Below are 22,202 nucleotides of genomic sequence, written 5' to 3'. Positions count from 1 at the left end.
ACTAATTCAAGAGAATCAGTGCATCAAAGAATTACAGGCAGCAAAAAAAAAAAATATATATATATATATATATATATATATGTACACATATACACACACACACACATACAAACATATACATATATATAGGTACAAACTGCAGAAGGCAAAAGAAAATGAAATCATACAGTGGTATAAAAAATCATAACTTATAAGATGACAAATGCCTTGCTAAAATACATATAAACAAAGGAGTAAAGTAAAGCCTTGAAGACAGTAACAAGAATGAAAAGGGATGACAGATGATCCCACAGACTGAACAAATACTACAGAAGATTGATCTGTTTGTATCTTAAAGGGTGTGGAAGGCCATCCGCTTTGTGACATGACAGAGTGCATAATACAACAGAGGAGAAAGGGCTGTGATACTGAACAAACTTGATTTCACGGATCATAGTTTCATTATATATGTCCCACAAACCTGGTAATCCCTATCAACCTCATACCAAATACACAGACTTAGAAACGCTTGTAGCTTCTTAAAAGTTTAACTGTATAAGAAAATTCAGTGTGCTTGTCAAGCTTGAATACAGCTTTTACATCACAGCAGAAGCCTCTAAACAGAGCATTTCATCCCTCCAAACAGTTTTCAACATCATCCTAGCTCCTAAAAGAGAAAACCACTGAAGTGTGCTTGCTAAAGCAAAATGGCTACATCTGCCCATAACCAAAAACTTCTCAAATGTCTTTCCTTTCCTTTCTTTGCCATTTGCCTTACATGTTGTATCTCCAGTTACAGTCTTTGAAGTATTCTTATTCTGGTCTTGCATTACTTACCCCACTGAACAAACTCGATTTCATGGATCGCAGTTTCATTGTATATACCCCACAAACCTGATAATTCCTATCAACCTATCTAATGAAAATTGCACCTTCAAAACATTCCAAACAGAGCTCAAAAATTCCATTTTAAATATGTAAAAACAGGCACTTTGGAAAACAGTAATATACACTGATCATCTCCCCCTTCATTTATCTTCTCCTAATCTCTAATCATATTTCATAACCAACCTTCCTACTTTCTTTCTCCTGCAAACATTTGTAAACAGTGGAACTTCCTGTAAATAAATATCCTTCAAATTCTGTAACTTTATTCATTACATTGTATATCATTTTGCAATGTAACTTGCTTGAACATGTCCTTACTTTGATTTGTATTTGTTTCCTCCTTTGTAAAACTTTCCATGCCTTGTGTACCATACTCAGTGGCAAATACTTTAAACTCATCGCATTCATACGTGTTTACTCATTTGTAAATCCCAAGCTGTGACAATCAGCACACATAACTGTTAAGGTACTTAGTCCATAAATGGCAGCCATTTGGAAGACAATACTACATCACTATCTTAAATGTTGAGTAGATTAGTAAGGAGTTTTGGTGTGAAATAAAAAGAACCTTGGATCAGGGACAGGAAAGATGCGTGGAGCTTACAGACACCTTTATGAAGAACAAAAAATCTGTTTAAGAAACCTAGGAAGTAAAGGATAGGAGAGATGAGTGAGCAGTGGGAGAAAACAGATTGTAGACCAGGTAGGATTTACAGAGTTGCAGCCTTCCTCTCATTGGAAGTAATCATGCACAACCCAAGGTTAAGTAGGATATGGCACAATATTTTTGACGCTAGACGTTCCAAAACATAACATTCTAAGGTCAAAGCACACAACAGTATTAAAAATAACTTTTCCAGTGTCCTTTCTGTGTGTGTGTGTGGGGGGGGGGGTCCCCATAAAATACAAGAGGTTTTGTTTGCTGCACCCTCCAACATTACTCTTACTCCCGAGCCACTGCAGCTCATGGTCAAGAATATTTAAGACCCCAAACCTGAGATTTCTGAATTGGAAATCCATACTTTATGCAACTGCACAATTCCCAGTTATAGGAGATAGCTGTTCAGGATTCCACTAATAAAGCTGTTAACAGACTTATATGACTGTTGGGAAGATGATGTATGAATTAAAGACAGTTATCCTGTAAAAAGAGGGAAGGAGGGTAAAAGGAGTCAATTACTTCTTTCCATGAGACAGGACTGATTCATCACCTGAAACAGAAGGCAATGTGCCTGATAACTCTGACTAAAATCATTGCGTATGACAAAAGTACATTTATGGGTGTAGTGTAATGTACAGACAGTTGTGGTATATTCAGGAGTCAATTTAAATGAAGGGTGCCATTAAAAAAGCTAAGAAAATTTGCCTTGGCAAAGTAGGGGACAATTCCTGCACCCCTTGTCCCACCAACCCAATGCACAGGGCTTCATCTCTGTCATTCCTGACTTAATAACTTGTTCCAAGATGACATAACTTCAAAACAAATAAAGATGTTTAAAAATTGTTTCCTCAAATAAATGGGTGGTCATGTGAGTGAAATACATAACTTGTTAGCGGTCTCTTCATAGCCAAAAATAATTGAAAGTGAGCCTGAAATGTAAAACTGGAACTAAAGCAGCAAATCCACTGTTCTTTTTGTATGATAAAGTAACACTATTGCACTTGCAAATAAAGTAATGAGACAGTCATTTAATTACTTGTTTTTCATCCAGATGGACACTGATTACAGGATTAATTTCAAACATAATCTAGGCCACCCATAAAAGCACATATTCCATACAAGAAGACAGTGCATAAAAAAATAGATATGAACATTAAATATTTTCATTGTCTTCTTTATAGGTGATATTTACATAATGAGGAAAGTTGCAGATGCATGCAGAGAATTCTGATGAAGACTCAACGGCTTGTGAGAATTAGCTAAGATATCAACGAATCAACACTTCGATGAGGTAAGCCCTTCCTTGAGTTTTTTGAAATACTCTATAGCCACAAGGCATGTTCATTTATTTGAACAAAAACTTGCTTAAAAAGTGAACAGCCTAGTTTTAAAATAATCTGAAATGGACTGCTTGCAAGTCTTTAACAGATCTGCATATGTGTATGCACCCACACAATTACATTCAGAAAATGAAAATACCCATCAAGGAACAAGGCAGAAGGGGTTGGCTTAATGGTTAAGATGTTTTCCTCATAAGCACAAGATACAGGGTTTGGTTCTCACCTTTGGCCACTCTCTGGTAATTGGCTAATGTGTAACTGTCTTTAGAATGATTGCCTAGTATTAACTCTTAATATTAACTTTTTGGATCATTGACCTAAGTAATTAAAAAAAAATTTGGGTTCTCAGCTTACAGCCCGAGGGAAATCCTTAGTTTTCTGTAAAGTATCCTGAAAAAAACTTAAGTCTCCACATTATATTTTAATGCTCCAGACTTTCTGATAAATCTTAGCAGTTTGACTATAAAACAGGCTTATAGACTTGGTGTGAGATTTTCAATCAATATATAAATGCATACTGAATCAAATGCCTTACTATAACCCAAGTAAACTAGATCTACACTCTTAAACGAACCTTTTTGTGCTACCTGCTCTTCTCCCTTTCACAGCCAGTTTAATCTATACTGATTAGTAACTCTACAACAGTTAAAAGTCTAAGCTTATAAACACTTACTCACTTACCTTTTACTACACTGTAACCACTACACTTTGCTTTGTAAATTTTATCTGTATGGTTTTCTTTTTTTACTACGCTGTACCCCTATACTTTGCCTTGCAAATTTATCTGTATTGTTTTCTTTTATTCTGCACTGTCTGTACCCTAATACGTGCTGATAAGTAGACACTAAATGCCATTCATGTTAACCTACTTTGTTTATATCTACTTGAGATTTTATAGTATCTGTGCACTAAGTCAACTGAAATGTATGAATTAACTGTAGAGCTTTTTTCCCCAGGTCTCCACTGAAAAAAAGGCTCCGTCCCAGCTAGACCAACCCGGTCAACAAATGTCAAATAAATAAATATAGTAACTTATTCATGATGTCACACGCATAGCTTAGACTAAATAAATGATTTGTGGTCATCAACTGACCCTGACTGCATGCCTGTGGACAACAAACAAGATGCCTGCATTAATAATTTACTCATCTAATAGTAAAACTCATGCAATTCTCCACTAATTTTCGAGTTCCATAAAGGTGATGCTTCTTAAAGACATCTATAAGGAAAATGGATTCAAACTATCCCCGATTACAGTACCTAAGCAGCACACTTATCAAGCACAAACATGTCCAGTACTGACATTTCTACTTGAACTTATTGCTTCCCATTTAAATGGTTCTCATTTCTTCAAACCCAGTTCTTTACCATCCTGAGTTGAAAACACATTTCTTTGAAAGTATCAAAGTGTTCTCTTTTTAAGCAACTTATTTTTTCAGGGAAATACCTTCAGTGATGCCTTGTTCTAGGACAAAAGCTGCCAATGTGTTGTGTTTGTCATCATGTTGTCCAAACAATGAATGGCTACACAGCTTTTAAGTCTGTAATCCTTTAAATCCCTGATATGCTTCTGAAGTCTCGGTTTAATTTTCCTCCTAGTCTTTCCAATATAAAATAGACCCAAAAAAATGGCAAAGCATAAACAGTCTCAGCAGATTTACAATCAAATAATTGCCTGGTAGAGAAAATACATTTGTTTAATTTATCAAAAAGTCTCTGCACCAGACTACAAACTGTACATCCACGGTCCACCATAGGAATAAGTACCCTATTGCCATTCCAAAACTACCAAAATAGCATCATCAGATAGGTATAGAGGGTGCCTAAAGGATAAGCAGAGAGAAAGTTGGAGATGTTGGGATGTTCAAGCCAATTATTTGACTTGGGTTTGGGAATGTCAATTAGGGGGATCTATATCACCTCATCGAATGGTTAATTCAACAAATGGCTCCCCTCATGTGGGAGGCTGTGCCCCCCACACCCACACTACTTATAGATACCAACTCTGAGATCGCACTACAGTGGGGAAAGGGCAAATTTCCCGCTCCTCACTGTACCGCAATCTCACTATGAAAAGTTCAATGAACTGAAAATGCCATTCAATGAACGGATAGGGACCCCATTATGGGATGGGATCCTACAGAAAATTCACTGGGTAACAAGAATCATTTTCCCTGAGGGAAGATGTATATTTTGGTTGTTATGCATCTCAGCCAATAATGACACTAGACAAGACGGTATTAAATTAATGTCCAAAATTGTAACAACTATAACGAAGCAACCAGGCAGTCCATGATGCTTTAAAACCAATAAAATATTTATTGTGAATATCTTTATCTGTATAATGGAGCATTTATCTGGTTGGTTATTTGCAACTATCTTCTTTTAGTATTAAATTAATATTGATCCATATGATAATCTCAATCCATCTGGCCACAATTTTCAAATGCTGGAAGAGTGTAGATTCAACATGGGACAATGTGTTCTTGAATTTATTTAACAGCATAAACTTTTTGCCTCCCAAAAATCATACATAACAATATGTGGGAGGAATATAACTCTCTCTCTTCATGCTGATATTCAAATTTAATCTAAACTGGTACAAAAGAGACACATGGTAAACTTGATGTGATATAGCCTAGATAAATAAATAAGAAAGTAAAGTTTGAGAGTTGTTCAAGACTGGATGATATCCTACTTGGGTAGAAATATGTTGTTAATAATATGGTAAAAAAGCATAGGAAGCATCTGAACTCAATGGCTTAGGTTTACATTAACGAGAATAGTCTACCAATATCGCTCTGAGCAATTGGTAAAGAGAGTATTATTATTTAACAAGTTGTTGTGTTAGTATCATCAAGCCAATCAAAATAATATGTCATTGTTTCATGGATATGAATGCAAGACTTGGAACTGTGTAAAACAATACGTGTCATTGGTTTAACATTTATTAATTTCTCAAGCATTCTTTGATGGCATTGTTAACCTGCGTTAAGTGAATGTTTCCTAATACATATTTTTAACATCAAATTTACATCAGCAGGTCTATGAAAAGAACTGATCCAGTATATTTTTAATACTTATTCCCTTGCCGTCATAGGTGCCCTCTCCAGTCTGTCACAGATAACACCCCGATTTTTTTTTTCATTAACAGACACAATTTCCTTAGACGAGACATTATATTCTATAGCAAAAAATATCTGCATTTTTACATTCCTAACAGGGAGTTTTATACCATCAATGAAGCTGTTTTTCACTCTACTCCAAGAGTTTATGGAATATCTCAATTCCTGCCTAGATTTATGGCTAGCCCTTCAAAAATACTTCATAATGTCATTCAAATAGTAATCTCTTTGGAAAAATATACCGACAATCTTCTCACCTTCCTCTAGGTAGTCCTCATAACACAATGCAAGCATTTAGCCCTTGGAAAACAGGACAATGATCTTAAAAGGTGTGACTACTGTGAACATGGCAGCAGTTAGTTTTCATTTTAACCAAACTAGTTTTCTAAATAGTTTGGATAAGATACATTGCCCACCTATTACCATAATGTTAATGTCCAAATATCCAGTTAGTCAGCCTTTGCATATTCCTTCTAATAATCAAATGTGAAGCCAAAACTGTTGTCCTTAAGTTTATCCAGAAAAGTTTTCCAGCTCATGGGTGCCCCCCTCCCTTCCATACAAAAATCAGTTAATTCATATAATAAAAATAATGGAGAACATTAGCAATCAAAAACTCCTGATTATTCAGAGCATGACTTGGGAATCAGTTGCCCGATGCATAGTTTGCAGCTCACAGCTTTTCAAATGCTAGGTTTGAACAAGTTCAAACAGTTATGCAAGCTATTGTAAAGCCACTATCATTTTTCGTGGATTAATGTCCTGATGAACCTAAGGAGTAAAAACCTGATACTGAACACAAATCAGCAGTTCAGATTTTAATTAGAGATTGGCTGTGGAGGAGTGTGAAAGGTTTGTCAGTTACTGATTTTCCTTGTTTAGACTGTGATGTGAGTGAGGTACAAATGGATCATTACATGAAGTATTACATTATCAGTACTTTCTGGATGAGTGAGGGTAAGATGCTACTTGATCAGGACAGGAGGTGTTACTATACCAGTACTTTCTGTTCTGCAATGTGGGTAAAATACTGCTCGATAAGGATATACAGTATCACACTAAGTATTTTGGGAGTGGGTGTTGATAAGGTAATTCTGGAGTGGGACAAGGAGTGTCACACTATCAGTATTTGCTGGGTTGGGGCACGGGGAAGGTACACCTAGATGAGGACATTGGGTGTACACTACCAGTAATTTTTGTGTTAGAATGTGGGCACAGTACAGTACAGATGGGCTACGATAGGAGATATTTCCCTGGCTGCACTTTCTGGGTTGAAGTGCAGGTTGGTAAAACTTGATCAGACTACGAGATAGCACACCATTAGTACCTTCTAGTTTAGGGTGTGGGTAACATTCAGCTACATCAGGAGAAAGGGCATCACACTATTTGTATTACAAATGACAGTTGCTACCAGCATTTCTGAAGTTATGGCCTTGGAGATGGAATATTTAATTAGCGAGAGTTATGAAGACACATTCGATCACATAGGTGTTTCTGGTGGCACATTCTACTGCTAGATATCATTGTTACACTAGTGGGAAGTTTTATTTTTGGCACATACCTAAATACATACATACATATATGGAAACATACTTACACATATTTGTTCCTACATACATATGTATTTACAGTATGCCAGCAGAAGGCAAATTATTACTCTATGTCACTTGCTCATGGGGTGGAACTAGCATATTGCATACACCCCTGCCCCTTCTCTCACACACTCGTTTCCTTATATTGCTTATCCTTGAAGGTTTTAATTGTTCTGTTTCTTGGTTAAGGGAATTTTGGGCAGAATATTTTGATGCATTTTGTCAAAAAATATTCTTGGACCTGTCCATGAACAACTGTATTGTGCATATTTCCAGGGCATGAAAGCTGCCATTTTTGTTTTCATTAAACAAGAATAAATAAAAGATTGAAGGACAGAAGTAAAGAAATATTGGATGATAGCTTTATGTTAGTGTTGGCATGATGTCAGGGTATTAAAAGCAACCAACAAAACTGCACTGAATCCTTATAACCTTCTGCTTAACTTTAAATAAATGTAAACATCTTTTTCTCCCTCTCACAGTATATTTCTAAGTAATTACAGTACAAATTATCTTCTGTAAATGTAAAGTTTGCATTGTTTAAGGAATAACCTAAACTGTAATTACACTTCACTGGTAGTTTACTAACTACATCTTACTAATGTACTCATAACTGATCACAGATGTATTCTGATAATGTATTCTTAGCAACATGCATTATATAATTAACTGACAGGTATGATAACATAAAATGCTATTTTTTCCTTTCCAAAATGTTAGTGATTTTATATATGTTTAGTTTTACATTGCCTCTTGAAGCTTAATTTTCGTTTGTTTGATGCTAGAAGAAGTACATGTATTTAACATCCCCAACAGTCTACAGTTCATCTTGTTTTCACAGTCACTACCGGCAGGTGTCGAATGAAACAGGGCATTGGATATGCACGGGGTTAGATTCAGGCTTGAGAAACATTAATATTCTGTATCATGAAACAAAACAGAAAGTCTCCATTAGAGTGTTGCACATGTATACAAGACTTAATTTGTCACAGATTATGTTTCCTGGCCCCAGCATTCCTTGTCAGGCAAGTAATATTCTGTTAACGATGCATCCATTTGACTAAATCACCAGTGCAAGTGATGCCATTGATTTTATATAAAACATATTCCAAAATGGCATTTGCGCAGTGGTGTCAAACTTTGTTTTGTAGGGGTGGGGAACAAAAATTTTGCACTCCTATGTATAGTGCTTCATCCATGTATTCCCACACTTAATATAATCAACTCCAAGGTATCTGTACCTTCAGCCATGCAGTGACCACTTTCACACAACACAAAATCTGACCAAATTTGATTCTTAAGCCAAAATGAATGTGCCATACTACTTTATTTGTAACCACACTGTCCTACTGTATATTATAATTGGCTAAAAATAATATAATAGCTTCAAAGAAAAGCATATAAACAGGTTTTACTTTTATTACTGGAGAAATTACAATACAAATTTCAAAATTAGTTAAAAAGTGCATATTATACATAAAAAGTCAAATTTACAAGTTTAGAGCTAGAACAGACAAACCAGCTAGTAATTCAAATACATTTTTGTCCTATAAAGATTCTGAAAAAGTCTAATGATTTACAAAATGTTCCCAATATAACCATTTTAAACAATGATGTTTCTCTGTTTTCTTAGTTTGCATTTTTTGCAATATCACGATCATTATTATGTTACCTATAAATCATTTAAGGCATCACTGAAAATTGTATCCAGGAGAAGATAACTTAAATACATTTAAAGTTTGTATTCTGACTGCTATTTTTAGATTGTACTATGTCCACTTCTTTGGCATAGACATTACCAGTTGAGGAAAGGAAATCAATAAGCTTTGGATTACAATCTTTCATCCACATCTGTTGTTAGATTTCTTGCACTACTCAATATACATCAAAAAGGAAGATACTGAGTAGATTAATGTGTGTGGCAAACAGGGTGTTGTATAAAACATTTAGAAAGAATAAATCTATCTGTAAGGCTTGGCAAAAGATTGACATTCTCCCCAATAATCCTTTACTAGTGGTCATTCCATAAAAACATAGCACCAATTAGCCTTCAAAGCCTAATTACATCTTAAACAAGAATAATCATTGCTTAGTGTACCCATTTTAGCCATTTTATCTGATGTATAAAATGCTCTTTGTATAAATTTCCAACTAATTATATTCCAAAATATAGAAGATGCTGTGTACTTAACAGACTTTAAAATACGCATATTATCTTAGGAGGAATACTCTTCTTCATATTTAAATGTATGACCAATATGTATCATTTTTTGTATTTTGTTATTCTTATACATGTTCAAAGTTTAATGATCCCTTTACTTATCATAGGTATATTATAATGTTTGTATAATCCAGAATTTAAGCATTTTAGATGTTTATCATTAAAGCTTTGAGTCTGAGAGGTAGTGCACACTGTTAATGTTGTCATGCTTAGCCATTTTGTGTTGGATAAATTCTGTTTTGTCCTCACTTGTATTTATTTTAGTATTTTCTCTTTCAATCTGTCATTTTACTTTCAGCAGTACTTCCTACTGGTATTGTAGTGATGCAAAATTGATGTATGGTAAGAAGAGATTTTTGAGTTACGTTTGTGTATTAAGTCTTCAATATACTATCCATATATCAGGATGTGAATAAAGTATCTCTCTCTCTCTCTTCCCCTCTCACTAGATACACACACATATTATATATATATATATATATATATATATATATATATATATATATATATGGGTCTAATTGAGTAAACAGAAAATCTATTTAATTGAATTTTACTTAACAGAGACGACAACACCAAAACCTTACTTTAACGAACGTTCACATCACCAGAATTTTAATCCGAGAAAGGTGGCAGTTGGCCAATATGGCCCTTTTCCCATTATAGTGTGATCTCAGAGTTGATATATTTAGTTGAGTGTATGTGCGTGTGGGGTGCAGCCTCGCACACTGGGGGTGTGGGGGACGAAGCATCCCATTTAACATGCGTCGGTGTGTTTTTTTTTAATGTTGGTCGACTGCTTCCTTTCCCAGATTAAAATTGTGGTGATGTGAACGTTTTTTAAAGTAAGGTTTTGGTGTTGCCATCTTGGTTAAGTAAGATTCGATTAAATGGATTTTCGGTCTATTCAAGTAGACCCATATATATGTATGTATATATGTGTGTGCATCTGTGTGTATGCGCGCGCACTCATAACCTTTCCTTGAAAAGACTAACCATCAATCCACAAGTGACAGCTAACTAATGGTCAACCATGAAAATCACCAATCCACAAATAATAAGAAAATCTTTTCTTTTTTTTTTGCAGGGACAAGCTTCCCTGCACAGTTTCCCACACCCCTGCTAATTATATATACCAACAGAGAGGAAAGGGCAATCTTCCTGAACTGTACAATTCTGTGGTCTAATAGTGAAAAAGTCAGTTATTTTCATATTATTAACCTACACTTATCAGTTCAGGGTTTTTTTTTATATATTTTTGAGATTTATTTTTGTTCTCATTACAGCAATTTCAATGTAGTGATTTTTACTTTGACTTATAATTGTTAGTAATTCAATTAACAATTGTTAGAAGCAACTATATAGGCTTCCATATCTGGAAAACCTAAGCTTCTTTTATCACATGTTCAAGTATGTTTTTAATAGGCTATCCATGGTTTGTTAAGATGTCATATGAATGCCAAAAGCATTGTTTCTATTTTCTTTATCTGAGATTGGGAAGAGGACAAAGCTGTGGTTTGTATAAAATATAAGATCGCACGAAGAATTGTTTTATTAAGGAGTAACCTATACTTAAAAGGTGAAGCATCCTTCGCTCCACTTCATAACATTTTCTGAATTCTCTTAAATAATTTGTTCTGTATCCTTAAGAATAATTTATATACATTCTGTTTTCATCCTTTGTATTATATATTTTACAGTCAAAGTATAGTCTTGTTTGGGGGTTATGATCAAATGTTTAGTTTTACCATTATTGCATTTTAATTCAGATATACTTTCACATTTTTGTAAGTATAGTTTGGACATAACTGAAGGAAGTTCCTGTATTTGTAACAGGTGAATGTCATCTGTTGACAGCAAAATGTTGGATTTATAACTATTATTACTATACCGAAACATTTTACATGCAAATTTTCCCTTACTGCATTGGCTAAAGATTCCATGACTAGAGCTAACAACATAGGTGAAAATTGGCATATTTGTTTGGTGCCCTGCCTTATATTTACTGCATTTGATAAGAATGATCCAATATTAATATGAGCATACAACAGTTCTCGAAAATTAATAAATGAATTAGGAAAACCAAATTTATCTGGAAGTGAAAGAATTTCAGTTTAAGGTATCAAATGCATTTTTTATATCAAGACTGATGAACACTAATCCTTCATTAATATTTTGAATGCTTAATTAACATTACTATTCTTTTACAATTATTTTGCGTTTGGCTATTGATTATAAAGCCAGTTTGGTCATCATCCATTAACTCATGTCAATTCTCATTCAGTATGTTTACAAATATTGATACCAATAAATTTATAATCCACATTTAACAATATAATTAATATATATGATGACCAGTCACTTGAGTTCTTATCTTGTTTTAATAATGGATTCATCAATGAATATCTCCAAGAAATAGATATTGTATTGTTAGCCTGAACATTGTTACATGTTTTAGTTAGTAAATGAATCAGTTTAGGTGAAAGTGGAAATAATTTGCAGATTTATGGCATTAGATAATCAATGTCAGGCTATTTATGATCTTTTAAACTTCTTTATTTAGTCCATCACTTCTTGATTATCAATACATTTTGAAAATAAAAATATACCTTATTCTGAAAGTCTGTTGTGTTATTATTAAGTTGTGTTTTTAATAAATGCTCTTTCTCAGCTGCTAATGAACTATTTCTATTACTAAGCTTTTCATATGAGGATGTCTTGTATATCAAATACTTTCCTCTTTTTATCTGAACATTTAATAACATTATTATGATTAGATTTGTTAAGACATGCATTTCTGTTAGATAGTTCATATAATCCCTTTGCTCTAATGTTGTATAATATATGTCACTTCAGATCTACTTACACTCACCCAAAATGCCTTCACTTCCACTGAAACCTGGCTGTATAATAACCATTTAGCCTTAAATGCTAATAAAACCAAACTCATGTTATTTACCCCCCCCCCCAAAAAAAATACCCCTAACCAAAAATGAATTTACTCTCAACTCACTTGCCTTGAAATAGTCCCATGTGCCAAACTTCTAGGGGGTCATCACACACGAACACCTAACTTTCAACCAGCATATTAACACAAACATCAAACAAACCTAGACATCCTGTACAGGCACAAACACTTCTTGACCTATGCAGCAAGTCTAACCCCTGCCTCTTCCTTTCTACTTCCATCCTTGCTCTATGGTGCACCTCTCCTTACTAATATATAATCCCCTCTTAAATCCAAACTGTACTCATGCTACAATAAAATTGCAAAATTTGTAACCAGCACCAAACACTCCTACCACCACTGCGTATTACTTCAATGTCTAAGCTGGCTAGAACGTCCCCAACATCTAACATACTGACAACTAACCACAGCTCATAAGTTAATCTATAAGCTTTCTAGTTGTCCTGCTCTTAACTCTCTGTTCACCATGTATCACCTAAATAGACTTCTGCGATCAGTCAGTCAGATCCACCTTAATGTAGCAAATCCTAACCTTTCCGCCGGTCAAATGTGTTGCCCGTATGCTATAGCAAAACTATGGAATGCTCTCCCTCCTTCAATTAGGTCTACTAGTAACCCTGAATGCTTTAAGACTTTGCTGAAACAACACCTGTTCTCCCATTGGCTATGTACATGTACCAGCACTGACTATAAAAAAAAAAAAAAACAATATTCCTAGCCTTCCTACTTTTTCTCCCCATCTCACTTATGGCTCAGACTCCTCACATATACATTCAGTGCTTCCAACTTACTAAGTCCATCATGTGCCACCCAGCCACACATAATCTACTTTATCAGTTACCTACCATACCTTCTATTCAGTCTTGATGCCTACTATATAGCAATAGCTCTAAGGCTATACCTCACTCTCAGAATCAATCTGCTGCCCTCCATCTTTCCCTCTCTACTGCAAAACTGCAATCCTGTATTGTTCACACATTCGCTATTATCCCAAGTCATCAATTGTATTCTTGTTTTGCTTGCATACTTAAAATCTAACATCTGTATAACTAGTATTATCTATTTTATTGCATCACCTATTTGATTTCTGTATTTTGATTCTGTAGCTTTATCATATTGTTTGTTTTTGGAGCTTTTCTCCCTGGGCCTCTTCTGAAAATGGTCTCACCCTGGCCCACTAGACCTCCCGGTAAACAAATGCAAATAAATAAATAAATGTCTAATTATTACTATTTCAATCTAGTTTAATATCGTTGATATGTTATATTTAGTAGTTCACTATATAATTTTTCCCATTTGTACATTCTAATTTTTGATTTTTTTATACAGCATCTAATAACTCTTTACCCCATTCTTTAGCTTTATACCAGGTTAACAATTTACCATACAAATACGATTTTGCAGAGTCCCATAGTACTGTCTTATTTACACCTCAATTGTCAATAAGGTAAATTTTTTTTCCTACCAAAATAATTTCTTAAATTATTTTAATTTAGTTACATACATTGAAATCTTATTACAAATTGTACTTTTCTTGTTTAGGATTAATTTAACTGAGTGTGTGTTTTGGTCCAATAGTGGACATGATATCATTTTTACAGGATTAACCATCAGAACTGTAAAAGTATCAAATTTCAGAATTAAGTTGTTTGAGATGAATACCCTATCAGTTTTGGTTTCAGTGCCAAATGTGTAGGAATAGTGCATGTATATTAATAAATCTTTTACCTCATTTAGAAATTTTTAAGTTAAGTAAATCCATCCAGTTGTTTAATGAAACTGTGGATGGATTTTTGTTTTTGAAGTTGATATTCTATGTATCTTAATGGCATTTTTATCAGATTTATCTAAGACACAGTTAAATTGCCATGTATTAAACCATATTATCCAAGATAACTTCATTATATTTTGGCACATTTGGCTCACAAAACCAGCATCCAATACATGTTTGCTAAAGTGTTTTGGTATTCTCTGTTATTGCGAACATTCCCTCATCAACACTATATTTAAAGTTTGGGCATTATAGTGTTCTTTTGTCCACCAAATTAATATTCCTCGTTCCTCATGCTTGTATTGGAACCAGCAAAAGTTTCTTATTAACCAAGTTTATATTGTTCCCCATCCTCAAGCAATATATACAAGATTTTTGTACAAAAATGTCATAAAATGGATATTAAGTGACCAAATATTTTTGGGCCATGGTTTAATCTACTGATTTTTGTGGAAATTGCACTTAATTCCTTTGTCATAACAGTTTCATTAAATTGACATAATTATGGCTAGATCACACTAATGCTTCTCTATTTACAACTGAATTTCTAATATTGTCATCTTTTGTTACTTTGATTGGCTAGGGCATTGAATGCCAGTACTTTTTGTTTTTCTACTCACTTTAGTGATGTATGTTTGCATAAATGTAATACAGAAATGTGCACCCCAAGTTAACAGCACCTCAAAGAAAGAGCAAAGACTACATTTTTTATGTTATCACTCTGTGTCTTGCAGCAATCTCAGACTGAGAATAATGATGGAAAAAGGGCGCAGGTATGACACCCCCACTGCAAAAAGCAAGAGGTAGCTTTCCCCTGAAAAAAAAACACTTTGTATGATTTACTACAGTTTATAATTGCACAAATTAGGTAGAATTTGAGTACGTGCATTTAGGCGTTTTATGTACTGGAGCAACTAGATTCATGCAGCTACTGTCACTCTGTTGTGCTTTGAAGAGTTGGGTTTCGGTGGATACTAGGGCATTCACTACTGTTTTAGTTTTCAATGTTTTCTTAAAACATAGAAACACAAAGTATTCCAGGTTCTGCAACTGAGAAAAAGAGAAAGCTAAAAAGAACAAGGGATAAAAGCCCCATATTAAAAGACTCTTAAAATATTTCTATCAATACGTTTGTTAAAGTTGATACAATGAGTATTTCAGTTACTGCATTTTCTGAACAAAAAAAAGTTCCTGTTTGCAAGGTTGTCATTGTTTATTGACTGCAATTCTTGTACTTCACAACATCAAGAAATGTGAGAGAGATATAGAGCAACCAATTTAAGGCAAAATTATGGACATCCCTGAAAGTCAAGGACAATTGAGAGGTATGTTTTTTTTACTAAACATCAGAATATGTACAGCTATTTTTTTTTTTCAGTTCAGTTTGGTTGAACTTGTAATCTGGCTTTGAAGTGCATGATATTGGGCATTTTTTGTTAGTTTTCCTTTTTCCTTTATTTGTTTGTAATGAAGGTCAGGTTTGTGCCATCCTAAACTGGGAAATCTCATTCCCTTTGGTCGCAGACTTGGAAACACTCTGCATTAGTACAGTGTTAAGACAAACTGCAGTCACCACTGAACAGTAATGGGAAGTGGAAGCAGCTTTAAAAGCTGTAATACTTTCAGGCTGCCACACTTTTTGGTCTCGGTCTGTTAGGCAGCACTAAGTATGTTGGTACTTGCATATTATCGCAACCAGATTGTTTAGAGAAAGAGCTGATGTTTTCCGATCATTTCTCATGCCGAAAAATGTTGTCAAACCATCTTCTGAAGTCTGTGTGTGATGCTTTTCATAGTTTCCTGGTGGTTGACTAAAAATTGCTCTCCCTTTAACTGGCAGCACATGTTGCAGTTAAAACCCATGTCCTACAAAGAATTAAGATGGTTGTGATTAGAAAAAAACAAAGTATCTGTATGTTATCAAATGTGATATCAAAAGCCACCTCTTAACTTTTGCTCCCTCTGCTGCTGAGGTGAATTTTTTGGCATCCATTTCTCAAAGGTATAACAACTTAGTTATGATCAGAGACCTGGTCATAATCCTCTATGTCTTGTTTCACTCCAGAATCAGTAAACAAGACAGAGGATTATGACCAGGTCTCTGATCATAACCAAGTTGTTATACAAAAAAAAAATGCAGGCACTCTTGAGAATAAATCAAAGTCCTTTGCCTGAGACCCGACCATAACCGTGCTTAGGGGATGTACACCTCTGGAAGTATTATGATCTGGTCTCATGCTACAGTAGCAAGTAACAAGTATCTTTTTTCAAATTTTTGGAATGTAATTTTGACACTCCATGCACTACACAGGAAATGATAATAGGGTCACCGATCATAACTAGTATCTTAATGTAGTTGAGTAATGTATTCGAGAAACTGAGGTCAGAGAAATGTGTAATATAGAGGATTATTATCAGAACAGGATATTTATTGTGTGTGTTCCACTCAGACATGGAAAAAAGATGAATCTTGGAATCCATGTCAGGAACACATAATAAAGGTTATGATGTGAGATGGTATTATAATTCTTTGTCTCATTCTCCTGATTAATGTGATCATAGATATCTTTGCTGTAGGGTGGGAGTGGGGCATTATTTGGAGCTGGCAGTCTGTGGCACATACATGGCGGACCGACTAGGCCGGTCTGCACCTTAACATTCTGGAAATGAGGGTCATCCTTCTTTCTTTGCAGGCATTTCAGGATACCCTTCCTTCCATTGTGATTGCTATATACTCCAAAAATGTGGCAGTGGTTTGGCATATAATCAAGCAAAGGTGGGGACTCATTCCTTGCTCCTGTATTGGGAGGCCATGACAGTACTGGAGTGGTCTTTAGTCTTTCCTTTGCTTGTCATATCCTGGCACAAGGCATCTCCCTAGTAGACCAGTTAATAACTCTTTGCTGATGCCACATGAGTTGTCTGTTAGTCAGTAGCCTTCTTCCTTTGCTGTGACTCATTTAAGTCCCCAACAATCTGCAAAAGCAGCAGATTCTCTTCCTTTATTCCTCTACAGGATGCTATTTGTCCATAAGTAGCCTTCAGGACTCTTTTAGGTATTTCTCTTAATTCGACTTGTTCCAAAGTTTCTAGAAAAGACTAAGTCTTGCAAAGCCAACATGAGCATATTTGCTCCCTTTTGGTCCTAACAAGTGTATTTCCCCCTGCTTCAGCCTCATTTCTCAGAAGCCCTCTATGAAGCCATCAAGCCTGCATTTATAGCTCCTGTCCCTATAGTCTTGAAGTATTTGTTACAGATTTTTGAATCTGGGCTTAATTATTTTCAGTTAAGATCCATCACAGACCACCTGGCAGCTAGTAATTTCTGCCAAAGTGCTGACTCCATTTCATTACCTTTGCTAAAAGTTTACAAAACCTTTCCATGACGTACCTTCATTCTCTCACACATTCAAGCCTACAGCTCCTTCTTGGGACCTGTACATTGTCCCTGAAAAACTAATTGTGTCTCCTTTTGAGCCCGCTTCCTCTGCTAACTTGAAATATCTTTCATGGAAAACTCTTCCTAGTTGCTCTTACCTTGGCTAGAAGGATTTCTGAGCTTCAAGGCTTGAGTATATATGAGGTCTGTTTCTACTTTTGCTCCAAAAGTTGCCAACAAACCTGATAATAGGTTCATAGGTAAGTACTAGGCTATCTGCCCAAGGGCATTTATAAGCCTAGCCAGAATGTGTTGGCTTTCGCCACCCCTTAGATTAGTTCCCTGTGCCTCTGTCCAGCAGAGCCATTAGTTCCCTGCACCACTGTCCAGCAGAGCCACTGCAGTGATCCCTGGGGTAAATTTTCTGTTTCCCATCCACCCGTCAAGGTTTCTCTTGAAGAGTGTTAGTGAGGGGCTCTGCCTGATGTATATTGGAATCCTGTTCCAAAGCATGGGGAGTCTCTGGGACAGGAATCTATCCCTCCAGCATGTCCTATTTATCATTGTGGTGAGGTTTATATCTCTAGAGCATGTGGCTCTCCGGGATTTTTTTTTTTTTTTTTTTTTTTTTTTTTTTTTTTTAGGTGGAGCATGTCCATCAGTTCTGGGTTGGACATGGCCTTGTATGTCAGGCAGAGATCATCTCTGAGTAAGCGGTATGCAACTGAGTACAGCTGGAGTTTCTTGAGTCGGGCTGCATAGGGCATCTGTTTGAAGCCACTAATCCTCTTGGTGAGGTACTTTTGTGGTCTTTCCAGCTGTTGCAGGTGTCTTGTAAGGTACATCCCAAATGGAGCGATGTATTCTACGATGTGTCTAATGAGTAATGAGTAGAGAGGCACAATAACCTCTTTTTTTCTCGATGCGAACCCTTTTGTGATTAGGTGGGCCATATAGAAGGATTTTCTAACCACCTTGGCAATATGATTATCAAAGGAGAGATTACTATCTACTTGGGTCCCCAGATCCCTTATTACATTTTCTGTATTTTGGGGACTACCACCTATGTGGTAGTTTGCAGATACTTTATTTTTTCCAAAGGGGATGACTATGCACTTTTTGGCATTTAGTTTGAGGCCATGATTTTGACACCAGCTATCCGTCTCAGTGAGACCCTTCTGGAGGGTGTCTGTATCAGCCAGAGAATCAATTCTGGCCCCTAGTTTGCAGTCATCTGTGAACTTGGTCAGCCATAGTCCTCCTATGCATGCCTGTACCTCTGGGAAGTACATACCGAACAGGAGGGGTCCTAAGACTGAGCCCTGGGGGACGCCACTTGTAACCGGTTTACAGTTGGACATAGAGCCTGCAACTCTCACCATGTAGGTTCTATCCATGAGCCAGTTGGCAACCCATCTCGTGACATAGGGGTTTACGTTCAAGCTGGTGAGCTTGTCTATAATACTAGAATGGGGAATGGTGTCAAAAGCCTTTGCAAGGTCTAGGTAGGCTGTGTGGACCTCCTTTCCCACGTCTAATGCCTTGGTAACCGTCTCAAAGAAGTCCACCAGGTTTAAGAGGCATGATCTGCCCTTAAAGCCAAACTGGGTAGGGTCCAAGATTTGGGGGTTAATGAGTTCCATGATGATGCGCTCCACAGCCTTGCAGACCAGGACAGTCAGGCTTATAGGGCGATAGTTCCCAGGGTCCGTTGTGGCTCCACCTTTGTGGAGCAGGATAACTGTTGCTGTGCACCACTCTGCGAGTATGTAGCCTGTAAAGAGGCTGAGTTTGAACAGTGTGTTTAGGTGAGGGGTTAGTTAATTTTGGAGCTCTTGTAAGACACAGCCTGGGACACTGTCCAGTCCCATTGAAGCTGTGTTTTTGGCTTTGGACAGGACTGTTTTAACCTGTGCATCAGTGACTGACGGGGCCCTACATTCTTCTGGTATGTTTATGGGCCCTTTAGGGGGTGAAGTTTGCACTAAACCTGTCTGCCAGAATGTTGGCAATATCAGTCAGTTCGGTGTATTTTGTGCCACTCTGCACTAACTCAGAGCAGATCTGAGAGTTTCCACTTAGGTTCTTAACATAGCTAAAGAACGCTTTGTGGTTATCTTTGGAGTCATTGCCAATTTTTTTTTTTTTAACTAGCCTTGGATGATTTAATGAGGGATCATAGTTTCTTGCTGATACTGATCAGGGATGTCTTTCCTTCTTGGGATTTTACTCTTTTCTGTACTAGTTTCCTCCTTCTGTTGTATAGCTTGTTTATGGCAGGGGTCCACCGGACTGGTTTCCTTTTCTTGGAGGAGTGAGTCTTGGTTTTACTTGGGATAGCACGATCCATTCATTCCTGCAGATGCTCACAGATTACCTTTGTAAAGGTTTCAGCAGCTTGGACAGCATTGTCCTTTAGCATGGGGGCTGTAAACCTTTCCACCTCGGTCTTAAGTAACGTGAAGTTTGCTTTTGAAAAGTTTTTCACGCTGGTTTCCTTGATTGGGTGTAGGGGCAGAATGTGGATATCCAGAGTGATTAGTCTATGGTCTGATCTAACCAGCGAGGGGTTGACCTCCGGTCTGGAATACCAGTCACCCATGTTGGTGATAACCAGGTCCAATATGTTGTTCCCTCTGGTGGGGGTGTTGACCAGTTGATCCAGGGCATTCAAGTTTATAAATTCTAGGAAGCATTGGGCAAGGGAGTTAGTACTTGAGTAGTTCTCCCAGTTTATGTTTGGGTAATTGAAATCACCCAGTATTAGGGTGTTTGGTAGGATCTTCATATTTCCCAGTGTCTCCAGAAATGCGGAATGGAGGTCCTGGATCATGGTGGGTGATCTGTAGCAAGCTACAATTTGGATTGCAGTTTCGCCTGTTGTTAGTTGCACATGGATGATCTCTGATGCATTGTGCAGCGCCACTAACCTGGAGGTGTGGGTATCCTTGATGAATATGGATACACCCCTGCCTTTTGTGTTTCGGTCCTGGTTCTGTGGCCAAAAGGTATGGTATGAGTTATAGCCTAGTAGTGCTGGGGTGCTCTCAGGAGCCTTAAACCAGGTTTCTGTTACTGCACAGATGTAGATGTTCTCCATACTGAGGAGTGCCTCGAGTGCGTGCATTTTGAGGTTTAGACTTCTGGCGTTGAGTAGCATTACCCTCAGTTTTTGGTTACTTGTGCTATTTATGGTGGTAGGTTTGTCTTATGAGCCTTGCCTAAAAAGGCATTATGGGGGCAGCAAGAGCCTTGGCCAGTATTCGAAAGCCTAAGGGTGACAAGTGCAAGCCGTCTCTTGCGAAGCAACATGGCTTGTCGAGCATGTCATCCCAGGTGGACAGATACTGGATCCCCTTTGAATGACACCAGAAACTTAGCCAATTGTTGAATTTGATCATTTTTTCTTTATACTGTGGCATCATTCTTGGTGAGGGCAGGATGCTACTCAGGGTCAGGGTCATACCGACCTGGGCAACATAATCAGAGAGCTCTTTCATGTCTCTTTTCATGTAGTCCAGGGAGGTACATCTGAGGTCATTCACACCAACATGGACAATGAGAGAGTCGTATTTGCACTTGTTCTGGAGTGACCTGAGTGCTTGTGTTATGTGGCGGATCCTGGCACCTGACAGGCAGCTAACTGTAATCTTCTCCTTGTCCAGCCTAGTTGTGGGACATCAGTGTGCCTGACTATAGAGTCACCTATTACTAGTGTGTTGGGTATGTTATTTTGCCTTAAGGACTGTGATTGCGTGGCAAACTGATTATGTGAAGTATGTGTTTCATGGTTGGTGATGGGGTGTGGAGGTTGCTTGGAGGTCTGCTTTGGAGGTCTCTGTTGCTTTTGCAGATTTTTATTTAGAGCCTCCGAGTATGTTTTCATGTATTCATGTGTGTTATTTGCCAGTTTTGGTTTATTAGGTCTATGTGATACTGGTGGTGTGTTGCAAGTATTACCCTTCTTCTCTTGGCTGTCAGTTCCAGTCTTGGGTTGAGAGAGCTTTGCCTCCAGTTTGGCTGTATAATTGCATCTTTCGCATATATTAGTATTTGGTGGTAGGAGGAGAGGGTTGTCTGTGTACATGAGGCAGTTGTAACATTGTCTCAAAATGCCCAGATTCACCAGTTGGACTAGAGAGTACACCGGAAACTGCCCTTTGGACATGCCTGAATAGGTAGAGTAAACTGTTTTTCTGATTGGCTGATGGGGGCGAATACAGAGCCTTGTCCTCCTGGACAGTATAGGGGGGGTCTAGTGCTAGGGTCAATTAGCGCTTG

The 22,202-nt window shown here is 36.9% G+C and overlaps 1 protein-coding gene across 5 annotated transcripts in view; it reads left to right on the top strand.

Annotated features, from left to right (window-relative positions):
* EGFL7 (EGF like domain multiple 7) overlaps positions 1-22,202 on the top strand; it is a 126,930-nt gene that overhangs the window by 7,302 nt on the left and 97,426 nt on the right. For all 5 annotated transcript variants that reach the window (XM_044058510.1, XM_044058517.1, XM_044058509.1 and 2 more), the window contains exon 2: positions 2,710-2,819. The gene's annotated coding sequence lies outside the window, so the exon portion shown is untranslated. The remainder of the gene's footprint in view (positions 1-2,709; positions 2,820-22,202) is intronic.

The sequence above is a fragment of the Protopterus annectens genome, chromosome 16.part0 (genome assembly GCF_019279795.1).
Source record: "Protopterus annectens isolate FY-2018-M chromosome 16.part0, PAN1.0, whole genome shotgun sequence".
Lineage (NCBI taxonomy): Eukaryota > Metazoa > Chordata > Ceratodontiformes > Protopteridae > Protopterus > Protopterus annectens.
The sequence above is the reverse complement of the archived record's forward strand: the minus strand, read 5'-3'. Positions and strand labels throughout refer to the sequence as shown.